The sequence below is a fragment of the Rhinoderma darwinii genome, chromosome 3 (assembly GCF_050947455.1).
Source record: "Rhinoderma darwinii isolate aRhiDar2 chromosome 3, aRhiDar2.hap1, whole genome shotgun sequence".
Classification (NCBI taxonomy): Eukaryota; Metazoa; Chordata; class Amphibia; order Anura; family Rhinodermatidae; genus Rhinoderma; species Rhinoderma darwinii.
The window spans coordinates 159,867,234-159,892,496 of record NC_134689.1 but is presented as its reverse complement, the minus strand read 5'-3'; positions in this window follow the sequence as shown (position 1 = coordinate 159,892,496).

Genomic DNA, 25,263 nt, shown 5'->3' with positions numbered 1-25,263 from the left:
AGTATGAATTATGGGTAACATGTATCTAATTTTTCTGTCTGCTGCTTCTCCCGTGTATAAGGATACCCAGTATGTGTGCTTTAATTACTATATGGGCAAGTGCCAAGTCATTGTGTGAAAGGAGACTACTTGACCTTTGAGTCCACCAATTCTGAAGATGATTTTGTAGCAGCATAATGTATTCTGGGAGCCATGAAGCACCTGAAACATAAAAGGCACTTATCAAATGATCATTTACAAAAGTAGACTTATCCAAGGTTCTCGTCCAGAGGTTTAGCATCTTTTTAGAAAGTTCAGTTTTCATCAGAATTTTGTTATAACAAAGTAAAACTTGCAGTTTTGTGTAAAATGTATAATTTTACACAAGCATTTTTCACACACAGTATGAACCATGGGTAAAATGCAGTTTGTTTAATATTCTGCTACTTCTCCCGTGTACAAAGATACCCAAGCTGTGTCCTTTATTTATTATACAGGCATGTATTAGGGCTTGGCAGAAAAGGAGACCATTTTGGGTTTTGCGGCCCAACAATTCAACAGCTGATTTTCTAGATGCATACAGAGTTTGGAGGTCCTGGAGTGCCAGAATATTGCAAATACCCCACAAATTGTGTCATCTATAAAAGTAGATGTCCCAATGAAGTCTTTAAAGGGTTTAGTGTATTTCTAGAAAATTCTGATATTTATAAAAAAAATTGACAATTCAAAGTTTTGACAATTTTTGACAATTCAAAGTTTTGTCAATTTGTGTTTTGTTTTTTTTTACAAATGTCCCATTTTATGTACGTAGTTTCTATATACAGTACAGACCATTGCTAAAATTGACCTCAATTCACATTCTGCTATCCCTCTAGTACAATGTGTGCCTTGTTCATTACATAGAGATGTAGGAGGGCCTACATCATAAGTAGCCGTTTAACATTATCTGGCATCCTGATCTTCAAATATGAGGCTTTCAATGATTTCCTCCTAAAAATTCCAATATTTATCTATGACTATTTATTATTATTTATTTTTTTAAATAAAAAGCACAAATGCATTGTGGATTACCACCTGTAAATGATATGTGGCCTCTTTATTGTACCAGATTTTTGTTTTCCTTTTGACTAAATAGGGCTGTAAGCCCTGGTCGCTAAAAATCCACCTCCCGTGTACTTGTTATATTCAGACACGCTTACTTGGTTATATTGTCCGATGATGCCCCTCTTTCCCTCACTGCAACTATTGCTACAAAAGGAATTGTGCTTAACACATACACATTTTTTCGGTCTCTGTACTTGGCTGCCAGCATCTCCTCACAAAAATAAGCGCAGAACTCCCCTTTTCCATGACCTTCTCCACTAATTGCTAGAGAAACCAATTAGTTTTTTGCACATGGTACCATACGTTCTTGTGTTCAGTGCATGAAAAAATGTCTAAACATGGGCATACAAGAATAAAAATTATTGCAGTACAAGTGGTACCCTTTGTGTAGTAGATGCTGTATTATCTCTCTACAAGGGGCTGTGTGGCACTTTACAGGGGGCTGTGTGGCACTATCTAAAAGGGGACTGTGTGGCACTATCTACAAGGAGGCTGTGTGGCGCTATCTACAAGGGGGTTGTGTGGCGCTATCTACAAGAGGGCTGTGTGGTGCTATTTACAAGGGGGCTGTGCGGTGCTATCTACAAGGGGGCTTTGTGGCGCTATCTACAAGGGGTCTGTGTGGCACTACCTACAAGGGGCTGTGTGGCACTACCTACAATGGGCTGTGTGGCACTACCTACAAGGGGCTGTGTGGCACTACCTACAAGTGGCTGTGTGGCACAACCTACAAGGGGCTGTGTGGCATTATCTACAGGCGGAATCTGTGAGTGGTGGGCTCATAGTCATTTTACTGTGAGTGGCGGGCTGATGGTCATTTTACTGTTCGCTGGGGGGCTGATGGTCATTTTACTGTGAGTGGCGGGCTGATGGTCATTTTACTGTGAATGGCGGGCTGATTGTCATTTTACTGTGAGTGGGGGCCCGATTGTCATTTTACTGTGAGTGGGGACTGATGGTCATTTTACTGTGAGTGGGGGGCTGATTGTCATTTTACTGTGAGTGGGGGCTGATGGTCATTTTACTGTGAGTGGGGGGCTGATGGTCTTCAAGTGGTTTCCACCTCTGACCTCCAATTGAAATGAATGGGAGCCAGAAAATATCTGTGTCGCCCGTTTGGAGCATTTTTGCCTGCGCCTTTTGCATTAGCTTCAACGGCTTAAGAAAAACTGCAAAAAAGAAAAGGTCAAACAACGCTGTAAATTCCTGAAGGAATTTTAAGGCAGATTTTTTGTGCCTTACAAAAAACGCTGTGTGAACATACCCTACGAGTGTAGCGCTTATTTTTAGCCGTTTTCTGTCTTTCTCGAAACAATTTTTGGTAGGGGTGTCCTGAGGAAATTTTATTTTTCCAGTGCTGCCTCGAGTCCGAAAAGGTTGGGGAACTCTGTACTAGGCTACAAGATCACGCCAGCCTATGCAAGGATACTGTTGTGGAGCAGCTCAGTTCGTTGTGGGAACGGGGACTAGTCGAGTACAATTTTCGTTTCTGTTTGAGGGCACTGTCTACAAGAGGGAGGTGGGTGGGGCTGTATGACACGATGTACAACGAGGAGGTGGGATTATGGCACTGTCTACATGGAGGCTGTATGGCAAAATCTACAGGGGGCACTATACTGTGTGGGGGCCACTAAGTGGACATTATACTATATAGGGGTACTACAGGGGGCATAATATTGTGTGCACAATTAGAGGTCAAAATATTGTGTCCTTGAAGGGGTTGTAATTTATTATTAAATATTGTTATTATTATTATTATTATTATTATTATTATTATTATTATTATACTATATGGGGGTACTAAAGGGGCAATATACTTTTTTTATGGGGCATTTTTTTTAAATGATGGGGTGGGGCGCCAAAAGATAATTTTTCACGGGGCACCATCTATCCTAAGGCCGGCCCTGCTTCAGACCATAATGTTAATCAGGAAATTCAGATACCCACCTTTTTCCCTCACCCTCAAGGTGAAATACAAGAGAAATGTAATTTTCTCAATGTTAAAAGAGCCATGACAAGTAGCATAGAGCGTACCCGGGACTTCAAAAAAAATCTGTTATCGCTTTCATTCAGCCTTCTGTTATGAGTCAGAAAACTCTTACCCTTTCCTGAGAATGACAGGGCAGATTCCACGCAGTCTACTGAGTAAAGTGTGGTTTGACCAAATCTGCAGAGCTGTAACATTGGACTCATCTTCTACCTTCACAAATCACTATAGGCACTGGCATATATGCACTGGCATCTGTTAGGGCATATCTAGAGTATCCCAGATATAGGACAGCCTTGGAGACCTTACCGGAAAGTGGAAATGACCCTGTATACACCAAACCATGGGTGAAATAGGAAACACCTTTCAGTTTATATAAATCGATATTGGGTACCTTTTGGAGCATTCACATACCTTATGTAGCAATTCAAGGTTTTGATGTACAATAACCTCTACTGATTGCATACTTGACCAACACGGTAAAGACTGAATAGTTTCATTTATTGTTCTTGCAACAGGGAGAAAAAGTCGTTTTTCATGTATTTATGTCTACATATTTTTTAATATGATACTAGTAAAAGTTATTTTTTAAACTCCAGTCTTACCCCAGTGATTTATTTGCTAAGCTAAGTGGAGTATATTGCACTGCAACATACCTTTGGTGAAAGGTGTCGAAATTCACTATTTATACTCCCTCAGCCTTAATCAGCATTTATAAAGCAGAGATCATGCAATTAGCACTATATTCAGACTCAAGACTCATTTTCATAGATATAGGCAATCTGATTTGAATTAAATATGTTAATATATGCCCTAATAAGCAATTGTGAAATCATTCTGAAATTGTTTATTAGAAATTAAAATGTCATATTCATTATCATTGGAGATGTTCATTTTCATAGTAAAATTTATTTAATCCAAAAACCAGCTCCTCTCCAGTAAAGATGCCAATGTTACTTTAAATTATACATTAATTATATTTTTGTTTGTTTAGCCTGTTTTTTTTCCCCCACAGTTCCATATGTGTGACTGTTGGAAATTTTATATAAGTATATACTTGTGAATGCTTTATTACATTGTGGTTTATTCCTTATTGCAGGCAATGGTGGCTCACTTTATCTTTTGTATGTAGACAAGATGCCATCCTTTAATATACAGTTAAGTCCAGAATTATTTGGACAGTGACACATTCTTCATGATTTGGGCTCTGCATTCCACCACATTGGATTTGAAATGAAACAACTGAGATACAATTGAAGTGTAGACTTTCAGGTTTAATTCAAGGGGTTAAACAAAAATATCCTGTGAAACGTTAAGGAATTTCAGCCATTTTTCTACACAGCCTCCTCATTTCAGGGGCTCAAAAGTAATTGGACAAATTAACATTACCATAAATAAAATGTCTTTTTTTAATACTTTGTAGAGAAACCTTTGCAGGCAATGACTGCCTGAAGTCTGGAACACATGGACTTCACCAAACGCTGGGTTTCCTCCTTTGTGATGCTTTGCCAGGCCTTTACTGCAGCTGTCTTCAGTTGTTGCTTGTTTGTGGGACTTTCTGCCTTAAGTTTTGTCTTAAGCAAGTGAAATGCCGCTCGATCGGGTTGAGATCTGGTGATTGACTTGGCCATTGCAGAATATTCCACTTCTTTGCCTTAAAAAACTCCTGGGTTGCTTTTGCAGTATGTTTTGGGCCATTGTCCATTCGTACTGTGAAGCGACGTGAAATCAACCTTGCTGCATTTGGTTGAATCTGAGCAGAAAGTATATCCCTTCAGAATTCATCCGGCTGCTTCTGTCTTCAGTCACATCATCAATAAACACCAGTGACCCAGTGCCTTTGGCAGCCATGCATGCCCATGCCTTCACACGGCCTCCACCATGTTTTATAGAGGATGTGCTTTGGATCATGAGCTGTTCCAAGCCTTCTCCATACTTTCCTCCTCCCATCATTCTCGTACAGGTTGATCTTAGTTTCATCTGTCCAAAGAATGCTGTTCCAGAACTAGGCTGGCTTCTTTACATGTTGTTTGGCAAAGTCTAATCTGGCATTTCTATTTTTTAGACTGATTAATGGTTTGCACCTTGTGGTGAACACTCTGTATTTGCTCTTATGATGTCTTCTCTTTATGATAGACATAGATACTGATACACCTACTTCAACGAGAGTGTTCTCCACTTGGTTAGATTTTTGAAGGGGTCTTTCTTCACAATGGAAAGGATCTGCGATCATCCACCACTGTTGTCTCCTGTGGCTGTCCAGGCCTTTTTCAGTTTACGAGATCACCAGTGCGCTTTTTTTTCAAGAATGTACCAAACTGATGATTTGGCCACTCCCATCTCTCTGTTGGATTTCTTAATTTTTTTCAGCCTATTGATGGTCTGTTTCACTTGCATTGAGAGCTCCTTTGACCTCATGTTGTGAGTTCACAGCAACAGCTTCCAAATTGAAATTCCACACCTGGAATCAACTCCAGACCTTTTACCTGCTTAATTGGTGATGGATTAACGAGGGAATAGACCATGCAGCCCATTAAATAGCTTTTGAGATAATTGTCCAATTACCTTTGGTCTCTTGAAAAAGAGGCAGCTACATGTTAAAGAGCTGTAACTCCTAAACCCTTCCACAAATTAGGATATGAATAGCCTAAAATTAAAGCTGAGAGTCTGGACTGTAAGCTCATATTGATTATATAACTGTATATTCAATATGTTTAGGTAAACAGCTAAAATTCCAAAACTTGTGTCACTGTCCAAATAATTCTGGAGCTAACTGTATCTTCCACCGTGTGCCTCACATTAGGTAGGGCTAAAATTATAAAATGCGACTTTTCCCACCTATCAGGGTTTAGTGAGCAAGCTAAGGCCCTGGAAGCAGTAGAGTGTTGGAATATTTGAAGGACAGAACCTGGAGATAGTGTAGCTCTAGTAATGGTGATTCGAGTTGCCAAAGAGTCTCTCCGGAAGCAGTGAGACTGATTCTGTAGGTGAAATCAAGCACCTAGCCATGCACCTAGCCATGCAGTCTGGTTTTACAAACATTTTTGAAAGAATGGTTGTTCTAAAGCGTTTACTGAATTAGAGCGTGGTGTTGTAATAGTCTGCCATCGTTGGAACAAGTCAGTGTGTGAAATTCCATCCCTCATCCTAGATATTCCATGATCAACTGTGAGTGGCATTATTGCAAAGTGGAAGAAACCACGTGTAGGAACCACAGCAAGCCAGCCAAGACGTGGCAAAACACGACAGGTTACAAAGCGGGGTGGCCGAGTGCATAGTACATAAAAGTCGCTAACCTTTGCTAACTCAAGAACTGTCGAATTTCAAACCTCCTCTGGCATTACCATCCACGCAAAAAGCAGCTGCATGCAAGCCTTACATCACCAAGCACAATACCAAGCTTCGGATGGAGTGGTATAAAGCACGATGCCACTGTACTCTGGAGCAATGAAAACATGTTCTGTGGAGTGAATCACGCTTCTCTATCTGGCAGTCTGATGGACTAGTGTTGGTTGGTGAATGCCAACAGAACGTCACCTGCCTCACTGCATTGTGTCAACTGTAAAGTTTGGTGGAGGAGGGAAAATGCTATGGGGTTTATGTAAGAAACTGCTTGAAGTATAATTTAATGTGCTCGATTATTTTGCATCATTGTGTTCTTGCAGTAATAAAGTGTTAATTTTTCTGTTGACATAGCTGTATAAGTGGAAGACAAAAAATCCCAATGAGATGGAAATCAATATCCTCATTAGGGGAAAAATTCCTTCACAACTACAATTATGGCAGAATCAATTCCTAGATTAACGTCCCATCTCTAGAATCTAGAACTCATAACTTGTAATGTTATATTTTTCAAGAAAGTCATCAAGGCCCTTTTTGAACTAGTTCAAGGAATCAAACATCACAAGATTCAAGATCCTGTGGCAGAAAGTTCCATAGTGTTACGGCTCTCACGGTAAAGAATAGCCATCTGTGATGATGGTGAAACCTTTTTTTCCTCTAGATGTAGAGGATGGCCCCTTGTCCTTGTTACAGGCCTATTGGTAAAAAGATCATTAGAAAGATCTCTGTACTATCCAATTATATATTTGTACATTGTAATTAGATTGCACCTACACAGTCTTTTTTTCTAAACTGAATAACCCCAAATTATATAACCTTTATTTGTCCTGCAATCCACCCATTCCCGTAATTTCATTTGTCACCCTTCTTTGCAACCGCTCTAGTTCAGCCATGTTCGTTGTGTGTGGTCTGACTAGTGATTTATTGTATTACAATATATATATATATATATATATATATATATATATATATATATATATATATATATATATATACATACACTACTGGTCAAAAGTTTAGGGTCACTTAGAAATTTCCTTATTTTTGAAAGAAAAGCACAGTTTTTTTCAATGAAAATAACATTAAATTAATCAGAAATACACTCTATACATTGTTAATGTGCTAAATGACTATTCTAGCTGCAAACGTCTGGTTTTTAATGCAATATCTACATAGGTGTATAGAGGCCCATTTCCACCAACCATCACTCCAGTGTTCTAATGGTACATTGTGTTTGCTAACTGTGTTAGAAGGCTAATGGATGATTAGAAAACACTTGAAAACCCTTGTGCAATTATGTTAGCACCGCTGTAAACAGTTTTGCTGTTTAGAGGAGCTATAAAACTAATCTTCCTTTGAGCTAGTTGAGAATCTGGAGCATTACATTTGTGGGTTTGATTAAACTCTCAAAATGGCTAGAAAAAGAGAGCTTTCATGTGAAACTTGACAGTCTATTCTTGTTCTTAGAAATGAAGGCTATTCCATGCGAGAAATTGCCAAGAAACTGAATATTTCCTACAACGGTGTGTACTACTCTCTTCAGAGGACAGCACACACAGGCTCTAACCAGAGTAGAAAGAGAAGTGGGAGGCCCCGCTGCACAACTGAGCAACAAGACAAGTACATTAGAGTCTCTAGTTTGAGAAATAGACGACACACAGGTCCTCAATTGGCAGCTTCATTAAATAGTACCCACAAAACGCCAGTGTCAACGTCTACAGTGAAGAGGCGACTCCGGGATGCTGGCCTTCAGGGCAGAGTAGCAAAGAAAAAGTCATATCTGAGACTGGCTAAAAAAAGGAAAAGATTAATATGGGCAAAAGCACACAGACATTGGACAGAGGAAGATTGGAAAAAAGTGTTATGGACAGACTAATCGAAGTTTGAGGTGTTTGGATCACACAGAAGAACATTTGTGAGACGCAGAACAACTGAAAAGATGCTGGAAGAGTGCCTGACGCCATCTGTCAAGCATGGTGGAGGTAATGTGATGGTCTGGGGTTGCTTTGGTGCTGGTAAAGTGGGAGATTTGTACAAGGTAAAAGGGATTTTGAATAAGGAAGGCTATCACTCCATTTTGCAGCGCCATGCCATACCCTGTGGACAGCGCTTGATTGGAGCCAATTTCATCCTACAACAGGACAATGACCCAAAACAAACCTCCAAATTATGCAAGAACTATTTAGGGAAGAAGCAGGCAGCTGGTATTCTATCTGTAATGGAGTGGCCAGCGCAGTCACCAGATCTCAACCCCATAGAGCTGTTGCGGGAGCAACTTGACCGTATGGTACGCAAGAAGTGCCCATCAAGCCAATCCAAATTGTGGGACGGCCTTCTGGAAGCATGGGGTGAAATGACCTCAGCAAATTAACAGCTAGAATGCCAAAGGTTTACAATGCTGTAATTGCTGCAAATGGAGCATTCTTTGACGAAAGCAAAGTTTGAAGGAGAAAATTATTATTTCAAATAAAAATCATTATTTCTAACCTTGTCAATGTCTTGACTATATTTTCTAGTCATTTTGCAACTCATTTGATAAATATAAGTGTGAGTTTTCATGGAAAACACAAAATTGTCTGGGTGACCCCAAACTTTTGAACGGTAGTGTATATACTTCTTTTTTCTCTATTCATGATAAAAAAGCAGACGAGGTTAAAGAGAGAGAGAGAGAGAGAGAGAGAGAGAGAAAATTAAGAGAAATAGATGAAGTATCGTTTTTTCCCATTTAATGTAATAGTGTTTAAGCAATATAAGAAAACATTATCCTGTGCTGTAACATGGTACTGAGGATGGAGGCACTTTCATAGAACTATTTATTGTAGGACAGAGCCACAAGAACAGGGAAAGGATGTAATGCATTTCCTTCATTCCCTGTATTTTTCAATTTTAAATCGTATTTTTTTTGGTTTGCTTAACCAACCGATAGATTACTGTTTCCTTGAAGCAGTGGGTGTGATAGGGATAATTAATCTCTTGCTCTGTGCCTTGACTTTCAGTCAAACTTGAAAGATGCATATTGTCACTCATTCTCAGACCTGTAAATTAAGTCATCTAATCACAATTACATAGTGGACAAGTCCATAATACACTCAATTAAATATTTCAATGAAAAGTACTACATATACTTTTGAAGTTCTAGATAAAAATAATATCATTGTTGTTAACAATAATAATAATAATAATAATAATAATAATATATAACTACAGTTGTTTTTATGACAATGTGTTCGTGTTTTTGAAAACAAAAATTAAGTACAAGTATTATTTCTCTTTTACTTTACATATTTATGTGTTTATATATTTTTAACCCCTTCCCGACATCTGCCGTATATATACGGCGCAAGCCGGGTGAAGGAATATGGAGCGGGCTCACGGGCTGAGTCCGCTCCATAGAGCGAGTGTGTCGGCTGTGTGTTACAGCCGACACTTCCGGGTTACGAACAGGGGGGCGACCCCCTGTAACGTCTCAACGCCCCCCCCCCCCGCGGCGAGATCGGTGTAAGCCGTTGGTTCACACGGCTGCCTGGGGGTCTGACGAAGTCCCCCAGGTCCGCCATCTTGGTACTCCTATGAAGCTCTGCCTCCGGCAGGGCTTCATAGCAGACTGTCAGAATCACGATATACTGCAATACTTTAGTATTTCAGTATATCGTGCAAGAGATCTAACGATCACTGGTTGAAGTCCCCTAGGGGGACTAATAAAAAATGTAAAAATTAGCTAAATAAAGTTTTTTTTTTGTGTAAAAAATAAATAAATATTAAAAGTTAAAAAAAAAAACCTTTTCCCATTTTCCCCTTAGAGCATAGTAAAAAATTTAATAAATAAACATAATTGGTATCGCCGCGTCCGTAAAAGTCTGAACTATCACAATATATCCTTATTTAACCCACACGGTGAACGCCGTAAAAAAAAAATTGTAAACGCCAGAATCTCTATTTTTTGTTCACCTAATCTCCCACAAAAAATGAAATAAAAAATTGATCAAACCGTCACATTTACACCAAAATGGTATTATTAAAAACTACAGCTTATCCTGCAAAAAATAAGCCCTTATACCACTTAATCGACGGAAAAATAAAGACGTTACGGCTCTCGGAATTTGGCGAAACAAAATAAATTTTCTTTTTTACACTTAGGTTTTTACTAGAAAAACCTACACATATTTGGTATCGGCGTAATCGTATTGACCCATAGAATAAAATGAATATGTTGTTTTAATTGTACAGTGAATTCCGTAAAAATGGCGCGCAAAAAACCATGGCGGAATCGCTGTTTTTTTCATTTTCTACCCCACAAATAATTTTTTTCCCGTTTCCTAGTACATTATACGGCAAAATAAATGGTGCTACGAAAAACTACAACTTGTCCCGCAAAAATCAAGCCCTCATAGTACTATATCGACGGAAAAATAAAGGCGTTATGGCCTTTGGAAAGTGGGGAGGGAAAAACGAAAATGAAAATCTGAAAAAGGGCTGCGGCGTGAAAGGGTTAATACATGTCAAATGATTTTTTTTCCATTGATGTGTAATTATGATGTCAAAATACTCTCTATGTATAGAGACAATTTTCCCAGTTCTGTAGAAATTTCCTCTTGTCCTGACCTGTGGCACAAAATCTGAAATTTACGTTTGAGCTGTTTCTGCCTGGCTACTGTCATACAGGTAGAAAGCAGTGAAAGAACCTGAAGGAGGTGACTGTAAGTGGTTGGCTTTATTTAAGGATGGCACTGGCTGAAGGCATAGCAGCTAGTTATGAGGGTCACTGTGAATGGCATGTTTGGGGGAACTATGGAATATATTTTTGGGCACTATGACTGGCCGACATGTGTCAAATACAATCTGAAGGCTCTAAAAAATAAAAAAAACACATGCACAAACAGCTACCCCTCCATTATATCAAAATTAGCTTTGTTTAAAAACATCTCATGAATATCAATTCATACACAGATAAGTGATTTAAAACCGTTTAACCTCTTCAGGCGCTGCTCCGCAACTGTACGTCCTACAGAGGGCTTGCTTCCCACATCAGGACATACAGTTGTGTAGTAGTTCCCAGCGCATCCGGGAAACGGGAGATCAGCTGTCCCTGACAGCTGACACTCCAGTCTTGCCGGTCAGTGGACCATCGCCGCTGATTTCGGCAATTAACTTCATAAATGCGGCGACAGATTGCTTTCGCCACATTTAAGGGGTTCGAAGCACATCGGCAGCCCCCACTAAGTGATTGTGGGGGCTGCCGATGCTTGTCGTGGCAATCGGAGGCCAGACAATGACCTCTGGGTTGCCATGTACGGAAGCCTCTGAGGAGCAGCCTCCGACCGGTCCTCTGAGGCTTCCTGTCAGTGTGACTGTCACGTCACAATGACAGTTGGAATGCATTACACTACGTAGGTAGTGTAATGTACTCTAGCAGCGATCAAAGCTGCAAGTCTAAATGTCCCCTAGTGGGACAAGTGAAAAAATTAAAAAAAAGTAATAAAAATGTTTTAAAAAAAGTGTAAAAAAAGTGTAAAAATAAATGTTATACGTTAAATAAATAAACAAACACTGCTTTTTTTCCTATAATAAGACTTTCATTATAGGAAAAAAATGGACACGTTAAAAAAAGTACACATATTTGGTATCGCCACGTTCGTAACGACCCAAACTATAAAACTATAATGTTATTTTTCCTGCACGATGAACAACCTAAAAAAAATCAATAAAAAACGACACCAGAATCGCTATTTTTTGGTCACCACCCCTCCCAAAATAGACAATAAAAGTGATCAAAGCGTCGCACGTACCTGAAAATAGTACCGATAAAAACTACAACCCGTCCCGCAAAAAACAAGATCTTACATAGCTTTTTTGACTGAAAAATAAAAAAGTTATGGCTCTCAGAATATGGTGACACAGAAAATAAATTATTTTATAAAAAAGTGATTTTATTGCGCAAACGCTGCAAAACATTAAAAAAACCTATATACATCTGGTATCGCCGTAATCGTACCGACCCGCAGAATAAAATTTTAATTGTAATTTATAGCACACGGTGAACGCTTCAAAAAATAAACTAAAATACATTGTCAGAATTGCTTGTTTATGGTCACCCGGCTTGCAAAAAAATTGAATAAAAAAATGATCAAAAAAATCGCATGTACCCCAAAATGGTACCAATGAAAACTACAGATTGTCCCGCAACAAATAAGCCCTCACACGGCTCTGGTGGTGAAAAAATAAAAAAGTTCTGGCTCTCAGAATATGGCGATGCAAAATGTGCAGAGTGTTCCAAAATCGGATAAGATCGGGCGCCATTTATAAGTGCCACACAAATATGAATTATTATTTATTTACCGCATTATTATACCCTCTTATTATGCCCTGATGTTCTCCGTACAGATTACATATGCCCCCACATTATAAACTGAAATACCAGCAAAACCCCAAACAGAACAACTGCCAAGCAAAATCTGTGCCCCAAAAGCAAAATGGTGTCCCTCAATTCTGAGCCCTGCAGCGTGCCCAAACAGCAGTTTGCGCCCAAGTCTCATACAACTACATTGTACAAAAAATCTAAAAGTTATGAGCGTCGGGATGTAAAGACAGAAATATAAAAAAATTGTTCTGTCCACAAAGCCAAAATTGGCCGTGTCCTTAAGGGTTTAAAAGGAGGTGGTCCAGACTATACAACCAGACTGCTGTTATAAAATGAGGTTCAGACTACACAGCCAAACTAATATTATAGGGGTTGGTCCAGACTATGCAGCCAAACTGATGTTATAGGGTAAAGGTCAGACTTAAATATAAAAAAATACTTTCTTACATGAACCTTCGCTGATATTCTGATAAAGCCAGGAAAGGAAATAGCAGGCATATAAAAAACAATGTGATTTTTTAAAATATTTCTATCATGCTTCAGAGCAAATATGAATTTTATGACTATATGTTGAGAGAAACACATTTTCTTTTAATGTACCAAAATCGGATGAATGTCTCTGTTTCTTTCTATAAAGTCAGTTGCGATTTTTTGAACCTCTTGAAATTGTCTGATGCTTTATATTCCTTGAAGTCCTGCACATCAGCAGGATTACTTTAGTCCTAATCTAGCATCTACTCATTATTCACTAAACCAACTAAACTACAGTTTAGAATTATTAGGTATCATTTATTAGATAAAGGTGTCAAACTCTACATTGTATTTTGTTTGTTTGTTTGGTTGTTTGCTTAATACAACAAAATGTAACATCAACCCCTTTAGGACCACCATAGAAAATATTATTTTGGACCTTATCTTACATTTTTTACCCCCGCCATTCCAAGGCTCATAACTTTTTTTACCTGAATCTTCCTAAAATTGTGCTCCTTTTTTTTTCACTATCTATTAATCTGCCTAAACCCCATGTCTCCATCTCAGTGTGTGTAACTCCTAGGCAGTACACCCACTATCTTGGGGTTATTTTTGACTCAGATCCTTTCTTTAGTCCTCACATTGAATCACGTTCACGTACCTGTCACTTTCACCTCAAAATCATCTCATGTAAAGGATTTACCAGACACAGCTTCTGTGTCGACACCCGTGATTAATCAGTCTGCATCTGCTCCTAGGTCTGATAGAGTGACTCGATCTGCTACCACTCAGGCTGGTAGGCAGAGGAGTGGGAGAACCTATCACAGCCTGGCTGGACGGAGCTAGCTCCCGCCCTCGGTCTATTTATATCTTCATTTCCAGCTTTTCCTTTGCCGGTGATTCTGTCTGGTTTCCTGGCTCTGCTGTTACTGCTAGTACTATTGACCTCTGCTTCAATTGACCCTGGCTTTACTGACTACTCTCCTGCTCTGCGTTTGGTACCTCGTACACTCCTGGTTTGACTCGGCTCGCTTGTTGCTCACGGTGTTGCCGTGGGCAACTGCCCCATTTCCCTTAGCTTCTGTGTACCCTCGTCTGTTTGTCTGTCGTGCACTTATTGAGCGTAGGGACTGTCACCCAGTTGTACGCTGTTACCTAGGATGGGCCGTGCAAGTAGGCAGGGACCGAGTGGCGGGTAGATTAGGGCTCACCTGTCTGTCTCCCTACCCCGACATTACATAATCACAGGCCTATATACATTTTCTACCCTGGTTCCTACACTACCATGGACCCCTTTGAGGCCCTGGCTCAGCAAATGCAGGGTCTCTCCCTACAGGTCCAAGCCCTGACTCAGAGGTGCAACCAGCGTGATGCTACCCAGGTAGTGCCCTCCACCTCACCTCTTGAACCCCACCTCAAGTTGCCTGACCGGTTCTCAGGGGACCGGAAGACTTTTTTCTCCTTTCAGGAGAGTTGTAGGCTCTATTTTCGTCTAAGGCCCCACTCCTCAGATTCTGAGAGCCAGCGAGTGGGTATAATTATGTCCCGGCTCCAGGACGGCCCCTAAGAATGGGCCTTCTCCTTGGCTCCTGATGCCCCTGAACTTTCCTCTGTTGACCTTTTTTTTTCTGCTCTCGGGCTCATCTATAACGAGACTGACAAGACTGCCTTTGCCGAGAGTCAGCTGGTGACCTTACGTCAGGGTAAGAGACCCGTTGAGGAGTACTGTTCTGACTTAAGGAAGTGGTGTGTAGCTTCTCGGTGGAATGACCCTGCCTTGAGGTGCCAGTTTAGATTGGGTCTGTCGAACGCCCTGAAAGACCTGTTAGTTAGCTATCCCTCTTCTGACTCTCTAGATCAGGTTATGACTTTAGCGGTACGTCTGGACCGACGTCTCAGGGAACGATGACTTGAACGTTTTTGTGCATTCTCCTCTGGCTCCCCTATGATGGCTCCCGAGGTTCCGTTGCTTCGTTCTTCCACGAAAAACTCAAATGAACCAATGCAACTCGGGGCCTCCGTGTCTCCCCAACAACGTAGAGAGCTCCGCAGGAAGAATGGTCTCTGCTTCTACTGTGGGGATGACAAGCATCAAGTGAACGACTTTACCTGAGTTTATTCAGGACTTCGCTGATGTTTTTTGTAAAAAGGCCTCCGAAGTGTTACCTCCTCATAGAGAATACGATTGCGCAATCGATTTGGTACCAAGAGCTGAACTCCCTAAGGGTAGGATTTTTAATCTCCCTTGTCCCGAATGTGAGGCCATGAGAGAATATATCCAGGAAAGCCTGGCCAAGGGTTACATTCGCCCCTCTACTTCTCCGGTAGGTGCTGGCTTCTTCTTCGTAGGGAAGAAGGATGGTGGTCTTAGGTCGTGCATCGATTACCGAAACTTGAATAAGGTCACTGTAAGGAACCAGTATCCCCTTCCTTTGATTCCTGATCTCTTCAATCAGGTTCAGGGGGCCCAATGGTTCCTTAAGTTTGATCTTCGGGGGGCTTATAACCTTATCCGAGTCAGAGAAGGGGATGAGTGGAAGACTGCGTTTAACACGCCCGAAGGTCATTTCGAATACCTCGTCATGCCCTTTGGGTTGTGTAATGCTCCCGCGGTATTCCAGAATTTCATAAATGAGATTTTAAGAGACTACCTGAGGGTATTTCTTGTAGTGTACCTTGATTACATACTTGTGTTTTCCAAGGACTGGTCCTCCCACATTGAGCATGTCAGGAAGGTGCTCCAGGCCCTACTGGAAAACAAACTCTTTGCTAAATCCGAAAAATGTGTGTTTGAAGTGCAGGAGATACAATTTTTGGGTCAAATCCTCTCTCCTAATTAATTATGCATGGACCCCGCCAAGGTTCAGGCTGTGGCTGAATGGGTCCAACCTGCCTCCCTGAAGGTATTACAGTGCTTCCTGGGGTTTGCTAATTATTACAGGAGATTTATTGCTAACTTCTCGGTCATCACTAAGCCTCTTACGGATCTTACTCGCAAAGGTGCTGATCTCCTCCACTGGCCTCCGGAGGCGGTCCAGGCTTTTGAGATCCTTAAGAAGTGCTTTATCTCTGCCCCAGTGCTGATTCAGCCTAACCAAATGGAGCCATTCATCGTGGAGGTTGACGCCTCCGAGGTGGGAGTGGGTGCTGTCTTGTCCCAGGGTACCAGGTGCCTCACCCATCTCCGTCCTTGTGCCTACTTCTCCAGGAAGTTCTCGCCCACTGAGAGTAACTATGATGTGGGCAACCGCGAACTCTTGGCCATCAAATGGGCATTTGAAGAGTGGCGCCACTTTTTGGAGGGGGCTAGGCACCAGGTAACTGTCCTTACCGACCACAAGAATCTGGTTTTCCTAGAATCTGCCCGGAGGTTAAACCCGAGACAAGCTCGATTGGCGTTGTTTTTTACTAGATTCAACTTTGTGGTCACCTATAGGGCTGGGTCTAAAAATATTAAAGCTGATGCACTGTCGTGTAGCTTCATAGCCAGCCCTCCTTCGGAGCAAGATCCTGCTTGTGTTTTGCCCCCAGGTATAATCATATCCTCTGTTGATTCTGACTTAGTCTCCGAAATTGCGGCTGATCAAGCATTCTGAGAACAAGCTGTTTGTTCCCTTGCAATTCCGGCTAAGGTTGCTCAGGGAAAATCATGACTCTGCACTATCTGGCCACCCAGGCATCCTGGGTACCAAGCACCTCATTGCTAGAAACTATTGGTGGCCTGGGTTGCCTAAAGACGTTAATGCCTAAGTTGCCGCTTGTGAAATTTGTGCTAGGTCCAAGACTCCCAGGTCCCGACCAGCGGGCTTACTATATTCTTTGCCCATTCCCCAGAGACCTTGGACCCATATCTCCATGGATTTTATCACCGATCTGCCTTCATCTCAAGGCAAGTCGGTGATGTAGGTTGTAGTAGACCGCTTTAGTAAGATGTGCCACTTTGTGCCCCTCAAGAAACTACCCAATGCCAAGACGTTAGCTACCTTGTTTGTCAAACACATCCTGCGTCTCCATGGGGTTCCTGTCAATATTGTTTCTGATAGAGGGGTACAATTTGTTTCATTGTTTTGGAGAGCTTTCTGTAAAAAGTTGGAGATTTATCTGTCCTTCTCCTCGGCCTTCCATCCTGAAACTAATGGCCAAACTGAGAGGACTAATCAGTCTCTCGAACAATATTTAAGGTGTTTTATCTCCGACTGTCAATATGATTGGGTCTCCTTCATTCCCCTCGCCGAATTTTCCCTTAATAACCGGGTCAGTAACTTGTCAGGGGTCTCCCCCTTTTTCTGTAATTTTGGGTTTAATCCACGGTTCTCCTCCGTTTCACCTGGTGGTTCCAACAATCTCGAGGTAGGTGTAGTTCATCAGGAACTGTGCACAGTCTGGGTCCAGGTTCAGAAGAACCTAGAGGCGCCCCAGAGCATACAAAAGACTCAGGCATAATAGAAGACGTTCTGCTAACCCCATGTTTGTGGTCGGGGTACTGGTGTGGCTATCTTCAAAAAATTTGCATCTTAAAGTTCCATCCAAAAAATTAGCTCCCTGGTATATAGGGTCGTACAAGGTCATTGAGGTCCTTAACCCTGTCTCCTTGCGGCTGGAGTTACCCCCGTCTTTTCAAATACACGCTTTCATGCCTCCCTCCTGAAATGCTGCTCCCCGTCCTTGGCTACCTCGAGGAAACCTCCGGTCCCTGTTCTCACCCCTGAAGGGGTAGAATTTGAGGTGGCCAAGATTGTGGATAGCAGGATGGTCCAAGGCTCCCTCCAGTACCTGGTCCATTGGAGAGGATACGGGCCTGAGGAGAGGACTTGGGTACCCGCCCGGGATGTTCACGCTGGGGTATTGCTCAGGAGGTTCCTATCTACGGTTCCCCAATAAGCCAGGTCCACCTTGGAAGGGTCCAGTGGCCCCTCATAAAAGGGGGGGAACTGTAAAGGAATTACCAGACACAGCTTCTGTGTCGACGCCCGTGATTAATCAGTCTGCATCTGCTCCTAGGTCTGATAGAGTGACTCAATCTGCTACCACTCAGGCTGGTAGGCTGAAGTGTGGAAGAACCTATCACAGCCTGGCCAGACGGAGCTAGCTCCCGTCCTCGGTCTATTTATACCTTCATTTCCTGCTTTTCCTTTGCCTGGATTCTGTCTGGTTTCCTGGCTCTGCTGTTCCTGCTAGTTCTATTGTCCTCTGCTTCAATTGACCCTGGCTTTACTGACTACTCACCTGCCCTGCGTTTGGTACCTCGTACACTCCTGGTTTGACTCGGCTCGTTCACTACTCTTGTTGCTCACGGTGTTGCCGTGGGCAACTGCCCCATTTCCCTTAGCTTCTGTGTACCCTCGTCTGTTTGTCTTTCATGCACTTATTGAGCGTAGGGACTGTCGCCCAGTTGTATGCCGTCGCCTAGGACGGGCCGTGCAAGTAGGCAGGGACTGAGTGGCGGGTAGAATAGGGCTCACCTGTCTGTCTCCCTACCCCGACATTACACAGAATCTGCCCCTTTCTGGAAACTGTCCTAAACTCTCATTGTTGCTCTGATTCACTCTCATCTTGACTACTGTAACCCATTACTAGTTGGTCTTCCCCTCACTAAACCTACCCCTCTTCAGTCTATTCTCAATGCAGCAGCCAGGCTCATCTTTCTGACCTACCGCTACACCAATACCTTTACACCAGGATATATATATATATATATATATATATATATATAGATAGATAGATATATATATATATATATATATATAATAAAGTCCGCTACTTTTTAACCAACACAGTCTGTCGTTTTATATATATATATATATATATATATATATATATATATATATATATATCGACAGCTCTCCCCAACTCACTGAGACCTTTATTTTTTGTTTTTTTGGTATACCCTTTTGGATGCTTAGTCAGTATCCAAAGGAATTTCCATTTCAAGGTATTTCCAAAACTTAGTGCTGCATTCTTTATTAGCCACTGATGTGTGGATAGATAGATAGATAGATAGATAGATAGATAGATAGATAGATAGATAGATAGATAGATAGATAGATAGATAGATAGATAGATAGATAGATAGATAACATATCTCTATCTATTGAGTCCATACCCCGATACATTTATTTCTGGAAAAAGTCAAACAAACACGAAGTGGCTGAGCGCTCACACGAGCACTTCAGCTGCTTCGTTCTAATATCAGATGCTAAGATGCACAAAAAGGTTCTGAGTGCAAGATAGCAATAAAATTACCCTTACAGAGACACTGTTCCCTTGACGGTAATTAAGAAGATCCTCTGGAGTCATGCAAATGTTAACCCTTTATCAGTATCGTGACATGCAACGCATTTCAGAGCCGGACCAGCTCCATCAGGCAATTTTACATAACCAAAGAGTTAGTCTGGCTCTGAAAAGCGTTGCATGTCACCACACTAATAAAATGTTAACATTTGCATTACTCCAGAGGATCTTCTTATTACCACCAAGGGAACAGCGCCTCCGTAAGGATCATATTTCGCTATCTTGCCTTTAAAACCTCTTTGTGCATCTTAGCATCCGATATTGCATTTCTATCTCGCTGGGACAAGTTCTTCACCCAGAAAGACCCATTGCTAGCAGTCTCCCGAACCATTACTTGGACTGTATATATGTATATTATTTTTTTTACTTAGTTTGGTGTGCACCTAGCACGACGCTGCCATGTGAGTGTACACGTCACTTTCCTGCTTCTTATAGTGAGATAATGCCCTATGTTGCACCATTGTGTGCTTCTTATCTTTAAAGTGATTTATCTCAAACGTAAACACACTGGAGCCAACTACATAAGAAGTAAATTCATCTGTCAGTATGTTTTTGGAGTGTGGGAGGAAACAGCTGAACCTGGAGGAAACCCACACAAACACGGGGAAAACATACTAACTTCATGTAGATGTTATCCCTTGTCAGATTTAAACACAGCGCCCTAGTGCTGAAAGGCACAAATTAGAGTGTGACATTGATGGGTTATACAGATCTGATAAATTTGTCAACACTATATAAATAATTTAATAAATTAATCAAAAATACAATGTGGAGAACTTTGGGATTTAATGACAAAATATGTAGAAATTGTATTTCTGAACTTTATCATGTTCATCCATTATTATTGACTGTTAGTAAAATGTTTACTTTATAGCTTTTTCCCATAACAGATATTCATATTTTATTATATAATTATAATAAAACATAAAACAATGCTTATAGTCAAAGTAGCACTTATAAAATAATAACAACAAAGCAATAAAATGTTACAATGCAAGAAAATTTAACTATACTTCAAAACAGTGTGAAAACTGATATAAGGTGAGTAAACAGCAAACACAATTTTAATGGCTTAGCTGTCTGTCAGAAGCTTCCCGCATTGAAATAAAAGTCTTCTCTCATTAAAATCTACTAAAATAATTATTGAAATCAGCAAGTAACTCATTGCTAATTGTGCATCTAGTATCTGTATAAATGTCTTTCTCTCTTCATATTGTCAGCACTACCGTATGGATAAAATACACTATCTGGCCAAAAGTATGTGAAAACCTGACCATCATGCCTATATGAGCTTGGTGGACACATCATTCCAAAACTATCAGTGCTAATTTAGAGTTGGGCCGCCTTTTGCAGCTATCACAGCCTCCACTCCTCTATGAAGGCTTTCTACAAGATTTTGGAGTGTCTGTGGGAATTCTGCAAAACTGCATTTATTAGGTCAGACAATGATGTTGGACAAAAAGGTCTGGCTCTCAATTGGCCTTTCATTTCATCCAAAAGGTGTTCATGGGGTTAAGATCAGGACTATGTGCAGGAAACTTGAGCTTCTTCATACCAAACTCCTCAAATCATGCCAAAGGAAAGGGCCTTCCCCAAACTGCTGCCACAAAATTGAAAGCATACACTTGTGTAAATTGTCTTTGTATTTTGTAGCATTAACATTACCATTCATTAGAAATAAGGGACTAGACCAAATACTGATAACCAGTCCCAGACCATTATCCCTTGATCAGGAAAACTTGATCAAACTCTCTTGTCGCACAGTCAAATTTTAATGACGTTTATTTAGAAGTGAGGTGTAAAGGGGGTTTCACGACGGGCAATAAACGGGCAAACGATCGTTCATAGAACGCTCATTGCCGATAATTTCCCTGTGTAAACAGGGCAGCGATCAGCAGATGAACGTTCAAACGCTTGTTCATCTGCTGATCGTATTGTTTTAAAAAAAGTTAGATATTATCGTTGCTTGCAGCGCATCTCCCTGTGTAAAAAGGAAGAAATTCTGCCGACATGATAATAATGCATGGGGACTAGTGATCGTAGTAACCACAGCTCATCTCCATACATAGCTCCTTTTGACTGGAGCAAACGAGCGCACCTGCCAAAATCAGCCGGTGTAATTGGGCTTTCAGGGTTCTCTTACACGGTTCCAAATGAACCATGTAAACGAGCGCCGATCAACGAGACAGCTCGTTCATTGGAGCTCATTTGCTCCTTTCACAAGGAGCAATGATCAGCTATATATATGGACGAGGGATTGTTACTACGATCGGTCTTCCCCATACATTTCTATCATGTCGGTAACACATTTCCCTGTGTACACAGGTAGATATGCTGCTGACAAGATAATATTTCTTGCAGCATAAACGATACAATCAGTCGATGTTTGAGCAGTTGTTCACTCATCGGCTGATTATTGCCCTGTTTACACGAGCGTTCTGTGAAAGCAGTAGGTCAGACATCTGATTCAAAATCAGAAATATTAGCTTTTAAGCGACATTTCCGGCCAAATGCCATTAGGGAGTCTCATTGCAAAATATAGGCCGTCATTAAAAATCAACACAAGTAACACATCAACAATTTACAAAGAATTATATTATCTAGAAAACTCTGTCTCTAGTAAGTTTGACTTTATCTCAGAACGGCCTTGAAGGCCTGATAAGGAGGCCAGCAGTCTGATATTCAGAGAAAACCATTTAAGAACAAACCTCAGCTAGCAAGATTATATAAAATACATTTCAGAGGCAAAGTATACATGTATGTAGCATTAGAATATAATGTTGGCAATTGATTATTAGCAAAAACTATAATGATTATCATTCTACTTCACCCTCCTCCATGAAGAGATGCAAGATAGGATACTGTTGGCGATTTTACGCTCCACACACTTCAGCACTCGGCGGCCATGCTCTGTGAGTTTGCTTGGCTTGAGCTGAGCTGTTGTACTCCTAGAAGCTTTAACTTCACAATAATAGCACTTGACCGGGGCAGATTTAGCAGACATCATACAATATTAAAGGTATTTATCTTTCAACAAGAATAGCATAGCAGAAACTTGACTCATAGTATAATAAGAAATTCAACATGTCACCCATGGTGACCAAAGGTGTCTCACAAGCATTACATCATTAGCAGGTGTACACTAATACTATAATAGAGATAGACCGTATATTCACTCATAGTATAAAAAAAAAAATACAAGGGACAACATCACCTGAAAGAAGACCGTACATCCAATCTATTTAGAAAAGACTTTCAGCGTGCATATACTGAGATGTCCCTGAATCACATCATCAGTTTTGACAGTGGAATAGCACAACATGATGCTCAACAATTATGTGTGCTCCGTAGCACCATGGCCAAGTATCAGTCCATTTATAGTACAAATGACATCAAATGTCGTAAATATAATTAATTCATAAAGTGACAAAATAGTGAAATTAAAGTAAGAAATGCTAGACAAATCTATAACGTTACATCTTGGTACTGTAGCTAAATCTTTAATAAATGTTAGAACAAGTATTTTTCAGTTATTCTGAAGCCATCTCCTGTTCCTTAATGCAAATTGTTCTTCAACTAGACAAACAGCATGGCACCAGTCTACAGGCAAACATTATGATATCCTAAAAGAAACAAGACAAATAGGAAGCATCATATCATGTGTGCCCTTTTTCCAAATCCTGGAGCTGCCCAGAATGGAAATGCACCATGATTATTGGATCTAACAGTTTTCTTTATGAGATATTTTGAGGCTGGTATTTATACTTCCTACTTCCTAACAAAATTTGCCTCCTGACAAAGCGTCTGACACAGTGAAACGGGAGTCAAGATTGTTCTGTTTCGCTCATGCCACAGTCGACATGTCTAAAAATGACATTACTCTTACATTATCTAGCGCTCCCTATTAGATAGTATTGTATTTTTGGTGTTATTTGCACTTTGCTCAACAGTGTAGATACCATGTAGACCAGGGGTCTCAAACTAGGCCGGGTAAATGGGCCACACATAAAACAAATTTGAAGTTGATGGGCCGCATTACTTTCAAATTTGATACAATACAAAATGATTGTTAATTAATTAGTTATTTGAACTACTATAACAATACTACATTACTATAATAATACCACTAGGTTTAAACGTACCAGAAATTTGAGAGTTTACTACACGTGCTTATTTTAACAATACAGTTTTTCAGTTTAAATGTCGCTAAATGCAGTCTGGCTGCTCAGTTGGAAGCATTTGGCAGACACAAGAATGTTAAGATTGGGCAGCCCCTGTTTAGATAGTGCCACAGTACCCTCTTTAGATATTGCCACAGTGCCCTCTGTAGATATTGCTGCAGTGCCCTCTGTAGATAGTGACACACCCCATAGATAATGCCACAGTGCCCTCTGTAGATAATGCCACAGTGCCCTCTGTAGATGGTGCAACAGTGCCTTCTGTAGATGGTGCAACAGTGCCCTTTGTAGATAATAAGATAATGCCACAGTGCCCTCTGTAGATGGTGCCTCAATGCCCCCTGCAGATAATGGCACAGTGCCCTCTGTAGATAATGCCAAAGTGCCCACTGTAGATAGTGCCACACACAACCACATGTAGATATGCCGCACACACCCTATAGATAGTGCCACAAACACCCCCTATAGATAGCTCCACTGGGGCTCCATCTAGGAGTGAAATCCCCAGCCAGAGGTGATGCTCTGGCTGGGGATATATGTACAGTGAAGTGAGGGGATCCTCCTGGACCAGATTCCATGGCCAGATCTTTGCCGATACTCTGGCTGGGGATTCCGCTGCTGGAGGTGCCCCTGACATCACTGTCCATATATGGACAGTGACTTCAGGGGCTCCTCCAACAGAGAAATCCATGGCCCGAGCATCAGCAACGCTCTGGCTGGGGATTCTAATCCTAGAGGGAGCCACAATGGAGCTAACTACAGTGAGGGGGGTGTAGCGCTGTTGATAGGGTGGGGTGTGTGGGGCACTATCTACAGGGGGGTTGCACTATCTTCTGTGTAGCCATTGCCCACCTACCACTAACGAGAAAAAGGACTGTGCTCCTTAATGGTGTCATGAAGGAGCACCAGCACGCTCCTCCTACGGCCTGCTCTTTCCTCTCCTAAGGGAGCTTCGGTGCATCGCGGGCCGCAGATGACAGTCTCAGGGCCCGCATGCGGGACACATGTTTGGGATCCCTGATATAGACTCTATTGATTGTGTGGGCTGTTGAGTTAGATATTATACTGTTACAACAGAGTTTGATTTTCTGCCTTGTACATCAATAATAAGAATTAAAGGGGTTTTCCCATAATCAATATTTATCACATATTTACAGGCTAGGTGATAAATATCTGATTGTGTGGGTCCAGCCGATCACAAGAATTGGCTTACCTTGCCGTTCCTGGGAGCCCCATAGGATTGGAGCGGAAGTGGTGTAGTTGCCTATTGCAACCAATCAGATTCTACCTCTCATTTTTCAGAGACCTTTTGGAAAATAAAAGCAACAATCTGGTTGCCATGAGCAACTACTCCACTTTTCCTTTGCACCAGTTTTGATATATCTCCCCCACTATGCTAATGGTGCACAGTGGGGTACGCAGAGCTTCAAATAGATATTGCCTTATTCAGGCAAAGAACATTTCTGCTGTGAAAATTAAAACTCCAATTAAGTCTACTTATTGTCACGAAGCGGGTTAGTGGACCCACTACGCCGTACCGCCGCAGCGGGGAG